General features: G+C 39.7%; 1 protein-coding gene across 7 annotated transcripts in view; it reads left to right on the top strand.

The window, feature by feature from the left end:
- The first annotated feature begins 3,897 nt into the window (after positions 1 to 3,897).
- Positions 3,898 to 9,239, top strand: part of hdac5 (histone deacetylase 5) — a 316,103-nt gene continuing 310,761 nt past the window's right edge. For 4 of the 7 annotated variants that reach the window (XM_059638860.1, XM_059638851.1, XM_059638859.1 and 1 more), the window contains exon 1: positions 4,795 to 5,009. The gene's annotated coding sequence lies outside the window, so the exon portion shown is untranslated. Of the gene's footprint in view, positions 3,984 to 4,794; positions 5,010 to 7,100; positions 7,308 to 9,239 lie in introns of those variants that run through there. The other 3 variants (XM_059638853.1, XM_059638855.1, XM_059638854.1) reach the window with 3 other exon arrangements.

Below are 9,239 nucleotides of genomic sequence, written 5' to 3'. Positions count from 1 at the left end.
AAAAGACAAGGCAAAGCAATGCACTCCAGTAGGCACAAAGTGGGTAAGCATGAAGAAAGTAAGAGAAGTGCTCTGAGAAGCATGTCTGTCCTTGCACACAAAGCAGCCTGGCAACAGAATTGTAATCAAAGCTGTTTGTGTGCTCCAAAGTGCAGCACTGAAATGAATAACTGTATTCTAAGTGAGTCCAATTTGTGCTGCCATGATGTGGCAAGTCTGGTGCAATTCCAATGCAAGGGAGGTGGTGGGGGGGGGCAGTGCGGAGGTGCGGAGGTGGTGGTTGAGACAGGTGATCACTGCCTATCCAGCATGCCCTGAGATGTTGGTAACCATTGATCAAGGTGGAGGTCTGGAAGAGCAGCTGGTGAGCTGGAACAACCAGGTACCCATTCTGACTTTCATGTCAAGGAATGTCATCATATAATTTCTCTCTGCTGCATTGGAGAATAGGATACTGCATATAAATAAGGCATGTATTGGTAATAATTAGATGTTAATGCATGCAAATAGGCCTTTGTTGCTCATCATAGGACAATTATTTTGCCATTCAAACCTTAGGTAAAAAATTGGACTTCTCTTGACATTGAGAATCTAATTTTATTGATCTCACCATGGTTTTCTAAGTCACTCACTAATGCTCAATCCATTCAGGGGCTGGTAAGATTTTGCAATAAGAAGCAAAAGTTATCACATCCATGACTAGATAATTAACAATAAAAAGCTATATTGTTGGATTTATGAAAAGATCAACAGAAATTTGTCTTTGGAAGAGACCATGGGTTTTGAAATTACACATATAGTTCTTTGCCCAAGAAAATACTGTACTGAGAGTTTGAAAGTGTGCTGCTGATAAATGCAAACTTTAATGGAGCTTCAAAAGTGCTGTTAAAATGGCCCACTCTAGATTTAATGACTTTCTTGTTAAACTGTTGGCCGTAGTGTTGCCCATTTGAAAGTGTAACTATGTGTTGATAATCTGACTTTGAGATGTAAATTTCTTAAATTTTAAATGACTTTATAACTTTTTGTTTGACATATTTTATTCCTTTTGTTCATATTATGACAGCGATATGCAGCATCAGTGTTTTCACTTTGATGTTTTGACCTGAATATTTGACAGTGGCAAGTTTATTTTCCAACAGTTTCTAATGCCCATCTTGGTTTCACTGATATTCCTGTGTATGTTAGTGGCCACATGTTCATGCCTCCATTCATAAAACAGACTGCTATGTGGACCTGTTATCTGCTAAAGTCTGATGTGAAAATAACCTACCCCAAAGGACTGGTTCTTCTCACAGATGAACATTATTTATTTCCTTAAACTCTTATGCCACCTCATTCTTTCAATGCAGAACCAAAGACAGGTGCCAAATAGTTAGGTTGCTGTTTCTACTGAAACATGGAGGCTTGTTTGCAAGGGGCAACAAATCCTTTGCCCTCACTGTGAAAGAGACAACAAAAGGAGCTCAAAAGGGTACCAACGCTTTTCCTGACTGGTAGCATTTCCAAATGCATTGTAAATTGTTGTCATGTACACCGTTCAAAATGTTTGCTATCTCCTCAAGTAAAATGCACAGCTGTCCACTGGAGAGCCAAACAATTCAAACCTTCTCATCCTACGCTGGAGGATGGAAATCAAGAAGGGAGCTGGGGCTGTGCCATTTGCATGTTCATCGACATTTATTTATTTTATGCCTCCACATCAGGTGTTCTTTTTTGACTGGTACAATACTCCTTTCTTCATCTTAGCCTTGGAAAATTTCCACAAATTATCAACGTGCACTTAAAACTGATGATTGCTAACAACCGCTCTTTCACTATATGCAACTACTTCCATTCAGTGGGCACATCCCTTTACATTTGAGCTTCACATGAGATCTTCCAAATCTGACTTCAGGCAAATTCCAATGTAATGCCAAACTGTACTGACCAGACCAAATTTAAATTTTGTTCAGTTTTGCATTGCATAGGAAATGATACATAAAAAACAAAATGACTGAGCATCAATGTAATGAAATGCTAAGAAATTATAGATTGGCAGTCTTAAATAAAGTGGAATCTTGTTAGATCAGCAATACTGTAATGTGACACAGATCATTCAGTGAATCTAAGTTTCAGAGCAACATGCACTTATACATCTATGTTTTGTCTGGCGTTACGGATGGTGAGAGCAGAAGCTACAACTTTACTTCCATCACATGCTAAATCCCAGGAATCTCTCCCACTCTTACTAACTGATGATTGACCTATTTGGCTGAGTTATGAATGCATTTTTCTTGGCCTTCAAGCCTGAGGTGGGACACAAACTTGGCACTTTAGCTGAGAGGGAAGGGTACTATCCAGTCCTCCAGAAGAATTCAGAAGAATTCCACCAGAAGGATTCAGGCACATAATTCTTTGAAGTTTGCATCATATATAGATAGGTTAGTTAAGAAGGCATTTAGCACGCTTGCCTTCATTGCTCAGGCATTTGTGTATAGGAGTTGGGACATTACTTTGAGGTTGTACAAGACATTAGTGAGGTTTTTTCTGCACTATTGTGTCCAGTTCTGGTCTCCCTGTTATAGGAAGAATTTAAACTGGAGAGTGTTCAGAAAAGATTTACCAGGATGTTGGTGGCAATGGAAAGTTTCAATTATCAGGAGAGGCTGGGACATTTTTCTCTGGAGCATAGGAGGCTGAGAATGAATTAATAGAAATATATTAAATTGTGAGAGTTATAGATAAGGTGAATGGGAGGAATCTTTTCCCAAGGGTGGGGGATTTCAAGACTAGGGTGCTTATTTTTAAGATGAGAAAGAATTTAAAAAAGACATGATGGTCACGAGAGGTTTGTGTCTGGAATGAACTTCCAGGGAAAGTGTTAGATGTGGTTTCAGATACAATATTTAAGACATTTAGGTGAGGACATGGATAAGAAATGTTTGGAGGGATTTTGTCCATATGCAGGCAGGTGGGACTAGTTCAGTTTGGGATTGTGGTTAGTATGGACTACTTGGACGGAAGTGTCTGTTTCTGTGCGATATGACTTTAATTTCTTGTACTAGATGATATCGCATTCTTCTTCTGTCCGGCGGTACGTTGAATTCTCAACACCACGATATCTAACAAAGGTGGAAAAAAGAGGCAGGTCCTGGTTCCACCATAACCAGAGTGGGATTGAACCTCATGCTGTTAACAGCTATCAAATTCACATTAGTCAGATTCAAGCAATCAACTTATTTCACCAACAACCCCATTCCCCCGCCATCCCCATCTCCAACACCCAACGACGAGGCGGATCAAGCTGCAGTAACAAAATGTAATTGTACCTGCATGTTATAGCCGGGAGCTGTGGAAGATGTTTCAGTTTCTTTCCATCGCATGGCTGATCAGGAATCGCTCTCACTCTTGTGGCGTGTTAGAAAGATTTACAAATCTCAGCCACCTTATAAATGTGCCTTCCTTGACTTTCAAGTCCTAGAGTAGGTATTGAAGTCAAAGCTTCTGCCTTAAAAACTCTGCACCACCTCCAATAGATGATACACATAAAGTAAATTTACGTTACTTTCAAAAGTAAGCTAAGACCAAAGTCCATAATTGGAATTCAGTGGAATGTAAATTTAGGATCCGTGTCAAGTAAAAAAAACATAATACTGAAAAAGTAGAAAAGTGCCTTTGAACAACCTAAGATTGAGACCAAAATCTCAAATTAGACAGATAATCTGCATTGATGCCGAAACCAATTCACCTGAATACAAAGATGTGATTATATTGCGGTCATAACGAGTACAGTATTCGTTTCCAGTAAGTCAAATGCTAATTTCTAATCTTTTTAAATTATATGTTCAACCATAATTTGAACCTTTTTTTCCGGTCAAACAGATGCAGCGTGACGATGGGACAGATGCATGGTCGATTCCCCGATAAATTCTAGTTAATACTTAAAAAGTAATAACGTGCGGCATTTTAGGCAATTCGACGACAAATTTCTTTCGCGGACGGTGAGTGTATCTCAAATTACCCGACAGCGTTATTTCATTTTGGAACATTAAAAGGTGAATATGCATATTGCATATTCTAGGTGTAAAGACACGCACTTATTTAATTGGAGCCGTCCTGTTGTCAGAAACGAGGGTAGTAGCATGTTGCAGATGGCACGGGGACGTTCTTATACATTGTTATTTTGGGAGATTGTGACAATACTTTTAATAGGTTTGCATATCGGATTAAAAATGCAGCTTGCCTTGTCAATGGGGTATTTGCTCTGACGGTCTGTTTCGGTGATATCGGGGTGCACCCAGCAGAATAACAAACGTATTTTTGTTGGATTTGGGGGATCGTATATTCCAGCATTATGCAGAGACGGGGGAATTGCGAGGAACGGGATTTATAAGGCAAGGCATGCTGCAAATCCATTGAAACAAATGGAGCTATTTATAATGTGGAGAAAAAAAGTGTCAAAATAGGTGGGGAAAAAATGAATGAACGTAAATTTTATTGGGAATGACCTTGTAGGGATATGGTTGACATCTATTATCAATGTACATATAGACTTTTCATAATGAGACAGAGAAAAGATTTTTTTTAAATTTGGAAATAAAAAGGTTATAGGTGTTGCATCCATTCTGGCTATCCAGCGCTCTCATTCATACATACAGTGCATCTGCTGTTCTTCACTGAGCCACATGCTCTTGTATTATTCATACTGCGCTGATCTAAAGAGTCTATTTTTAGGTTGGAGCTAGGCCGCCGTGCGGTTGGCTGGCCCGCTCCGGGGGGAGGAAAGGGGTAGGTCACGTGGTGGGATGTTGTTGTGCGGTGGCGGCGGTGGAAGATGGCGGAGTGTGGAGTTTGACAGTGAGCGAACGAGAGAGAGGGAGGGGGTTAGAGAGGGAGAGAGAGCGAGTGCGAGCCAGGGCAGCGGGGGAATTAAAACGGCAAACCGTCACAACATCACCACTACCGGCGTAACGGATACCGGGACCGACCGATCGGCCAGTTGGCCGACCGACCGACCGACCGACAAGGTACCAGCGGGAGAAGGGGTGGGGGCCAGAAGAAAGACCAAACACCATTTCTTTCTTTTCCGTTTCCTTTTCTTCATCTGCTGTATATTTGATATATGTATGTATGTGTGTATATCACTTTTTTTGAAAACACACAATTTGGAAGAGATGCGTCCATAATATGGCGCTGGCGGGGTAGGAGTTTCACACTAGTGGAAGATGCTTCCCTGTCGAGGCCGCTAAAAGAATGACATAATAAATGGAAGGAAATTATTTTGGCTTTGTTTGGACTGTCTGCTCTTGCAGGGTGAGAATTTAAATCTTTTTCAAGGTGTATTTTTTTCGCATTGCATATGCAGTTGGAAAGTGTCACGGTGGCGGGGGTTGAGGTAAATTAGGTATTTGAGGCAGATGCCTTTGAAAACGGCAAAGTTTCCTGTACAGTGATTTTTGTTGAAGGGACGGTTATTCCTTCCTCCCCCCTTCACTTTTTTTGCAGTAGTATGGGTTTTTTTTTGCAGTAGTATGGGTTTTTTTTGACAGCTACGACGTGCAGTATAGGTTGAGCTTGTCACAGTGATAGTTCTGCTGGAAACGTGAAGCAGACGACTGTGCAACAAGTAACTTATTACGGATGGAAATGTTCCAATCAGCCCTGGGTTATTATGTGTTACAATGAAAACAAAACTGCATAATACTTTGCTCAATCCAGTAACAATTTAATCCACGGTGCTAAATTCCACTGCAGTAAAAATACAAAATGTATTAAACACTACTATTCCTCTTTGGCAGTGTGTTAAAGATGTATTTGATGCCACTGAATACTATAATACAACAGCCTATTGACCATCTTAACCTGAGGTATAGCATTATCTTGAACAATACTGCCCATAAATATTCCTATTATAAGTGTATACACTGAAATTAAAATAATGGTACCTGGGAAAAGGAAATTCTGACAGAATTGAGGGGTGCATTGGATCGTATAGATTGCCAAGTGACTTAAAGTGGAGTAAAGTTTTCTTCGCATAGGAAATGATTTGGCTTTTACTGTGTGATTAGTTGGAGTATGGACAAGACATTACACGTGTAGGACAGACACTGCATTTTTGTACCTAAATTATATCCCTATGCTTTTCAGTTCAAAGCCAGGGAATTGCAGAGGTGTGCCTTTGTAACGGTTAAGGACATTAATATATGCTAAACAGTAAAACAGATCAAAACTGAAATACTTTGGATGCCAGAACTCCAAATTAAAAAGAGAAAATGCTCAAAATACTCCCAGGAGATTGGGCTGAGAACCAAACAGAGTTGGTGTTTCAGGTTGATGAAAGAGAGATCTTGGTTTACTGATGAAAGAATGGTTATGGTTATGCAGACTCAACTACTGAATTTATGCATCATTACATATGAAATATGTTATGGCAATTGTGTCTACCATTATCCTACAAATTATGTTTGCAGTAAAGTAATTCACATAATTAGCAAACGATTAGAAAATGTTTTAAAAATCGCCCAGAATGCAAAATCTTTTCTGTACAGTATATTTATGAAAAAATACATTGGCAATTTACATTATATATGTGCAAATACTACAGAAAACTGCAAACAGTTCTTAGGTAAACCTCAGCGATGTTAGTAGTATCAGTATGATACATGGCATAGTTTTTGTAAAGAGCACCTGAAACTTAAAGAAACCAACCAGGAGGTTTACAGCAATTATAGAATATCATTGTTATTTAAAATAAGATTAAAGATAATGTCTGAAACTGCCTGATTCATTAATGAGCTCAATTTGCATTTCATTGTTGACCACAATAAACTATGGCATTGACACAGAAGGGCTTTTTACTTATGAGGGAGTGACACTTAAACTGACACTTTGTGCTGTGACTAATACTTTCAGAAGAATTTTGAGACATATCAGCCTCATTAGTGTGTATCTGTTTGTGAGATTTCTACTGAGGTGTGTGAATGAGCTGTCAAAGTGTTTAAATATGCTTAGCAGCAACAACATATTGTATGAGTCACATACACTGTAAAGTACCTGTGAGTTGATAAGTGTTTCTGTGCCACAGTAGCAGCTCATTGTTTTTTTTATAATCCTTACAGAATGGAAACAGGCCATTTGGCCCAACACTGACTCTGAAGAGCATCCATCTAGATACATCCCCCTACCCTATCCCTCTAACTCTGCATTCCCCATGGCTAATGCATCTAGCCTAGACATCCCTGAACAATGGGTAATTTAGCATGGCCAGTCCACCTATGCAAGGGGCAATTTATCTAATACAGTATATTTAAAGCATAGATGTCAAGGTACTTTGCTTTGTTCTTACATTGGTGAACATTTAATGAAAGTATTTGTTTGAATTTTGAAAAGATTTTGACACCCATTTCAAAATTTGCCTTTGAATAACTTGAGGTATTTTAAGAATGAATTGTTTGTTCACAGTTCAGTACTTGTATATACATTGTTGAAATGAGCCACAACTCCCTTTAAAATATTAATTCCAGTCCAAGCCATAGCAATTTGTGTACTACTTAAATAGCTGAGCTCCACATAAAAAGATTACAGTTGGTATTCTGCAGAAATATAGTTGCTATCTTTATACTAAGGTGTTGTTTCCTGTACATAGAATTATGTGGATTGTTTTTCAGGGTTTCATCTTGAATCTCAGTACAGTTGCTGTAGAGTCAGAATTTTATACCACATGCTGAAGCCCTTTGACTCATGTCTGTGTGAGTTATCAAAAATCCATCTATTCTAATCCCATTTTCCAGCACTTGGCCTGTAGGCTTGGCTGCTTATAGTGTTTGATGTAACTAGTTCTTAAATATCATGAGGGTTTCTGCCTCTGCTGCCTATTAAGAATGAGTTCCAGCTATCCACAACCCTCTGGATAAATTGTTTTCCTCTCACATTGTCTCTCAACCTGTTGCTTGTTAGCTTAAAATTGTGCCCCTGATTATTCACCCTTCCTAATAAAGGGGGGAAAATTATTTTCATCTACTATGCCTATGCCTCTGAAATCTTTGTACACCTTAATCATATTTCCATTCCCTCCTCAGCCTTTTCTGCTGTTGTAAACAACCCCAACCAAAGTCGCCTTGACTGAATTGGTCTAGCCTAGGCAATGTCCTGGTGAATCTTTTGCACCTCTCTAGTGCAGTCATATCCTTCTCATAGTGTGGCGATGAATTGTGCGCAATACTGCAACTGTTACCTATCTAATTTTATAGACAGCTCCACCATAATCTCCTTGCTCTTGTTTTCAGTGCCTTAACTCCTGACACACATCCTTTTAACAACTATATCTACCTGTGCTAGTGCTTTCATGGATCTATGTATATGCACACCAATATCCCTCTGATCCTCTACTTCCTGGGCCGTACAATTTAACATGTACTCTCTTGCCTCTCAGGATGTATCACAGTCATAAATTCAGTTTGCCACTGATTAGCTCATCTCAACAGCTGGACTATATTTTTCAAGATTTGTCATCTGCACACTTATAGATCTACCTCCTACATTCATGTCTAGATTAATAAAGTACACAACAAACAGAAAGAGGCCCAGCACAGAACACTGTGGTATGCCGGTGGACACAGTCTTCCAGTCGCACAAACACCCTTTGACCATCACCCTTTGCTTCCTGCCCCATGCCAGTTTTGGATCCAATTTACCAAATTTCTTTTGATCCCATGAGCTTAACCATTCTGGCATGTGAGACCATGTTGAAAACCTTAAAGAAATCCATGTATACCACATCAACTCCTCTGTCTATACAGCTGTCAACTCCACTCAAGTTCATTAGACATGATTTCCTCCTTTCAAAGTCACTGACTATCCTCTGTTAATCTTTTCATCTCCAAGTTGAATTGACTAATTCTGTCCTCAGAATCTTTTTACAGTAGTTTCCCTACTATGGATGGCCTGTAGCTGCTTGGTTTATCCCTATCCCCTCCTTGAATACTAGCTTCAAATTAGCTGTCCTCCATTCGTCTGGTATCCATTCTGTGGAATTAATGTCAGATCCCCTGAAATCCTCTCCTTGGCCTCCAATAGCCTTGGATACATCTCCTCAGCATGGGGATTTATCTGCCTTCAAACATGCTAAAATGCTGTGGTTGCCATGGCGTAATGGTGAGCACGTGGGTTTGTGCCCACTGGGATCTGAGTTCGAGTCCCGGGGCCGCCTGTTTCCTAGTCACTTCAGTGCTCAGCCTGGGCGAGTCCCTTTTAGGGTG

The sequence above is a fragment of the Stegostoma tigrinum genome, chromosome 31 (genome assembly GCF_030684315.1).
Source record: "Stegostoma tigrinum isolate sSteTig4 chromosome 31, sSteTig4.hap1, whole genome shotgun sequence".
In the NCBI taxonomy this organism is placed as follows: domain Eukaryota; kingdom Metazoa; phylum Chordata; class Chondrichthyes; order Orectolobiformes; family Stegostomatidae; genus Stegostoma; species Stegostoma tigrinum.
This window is presented reverse-complemented; position numbering and strand designations above follow the sequence as displayed.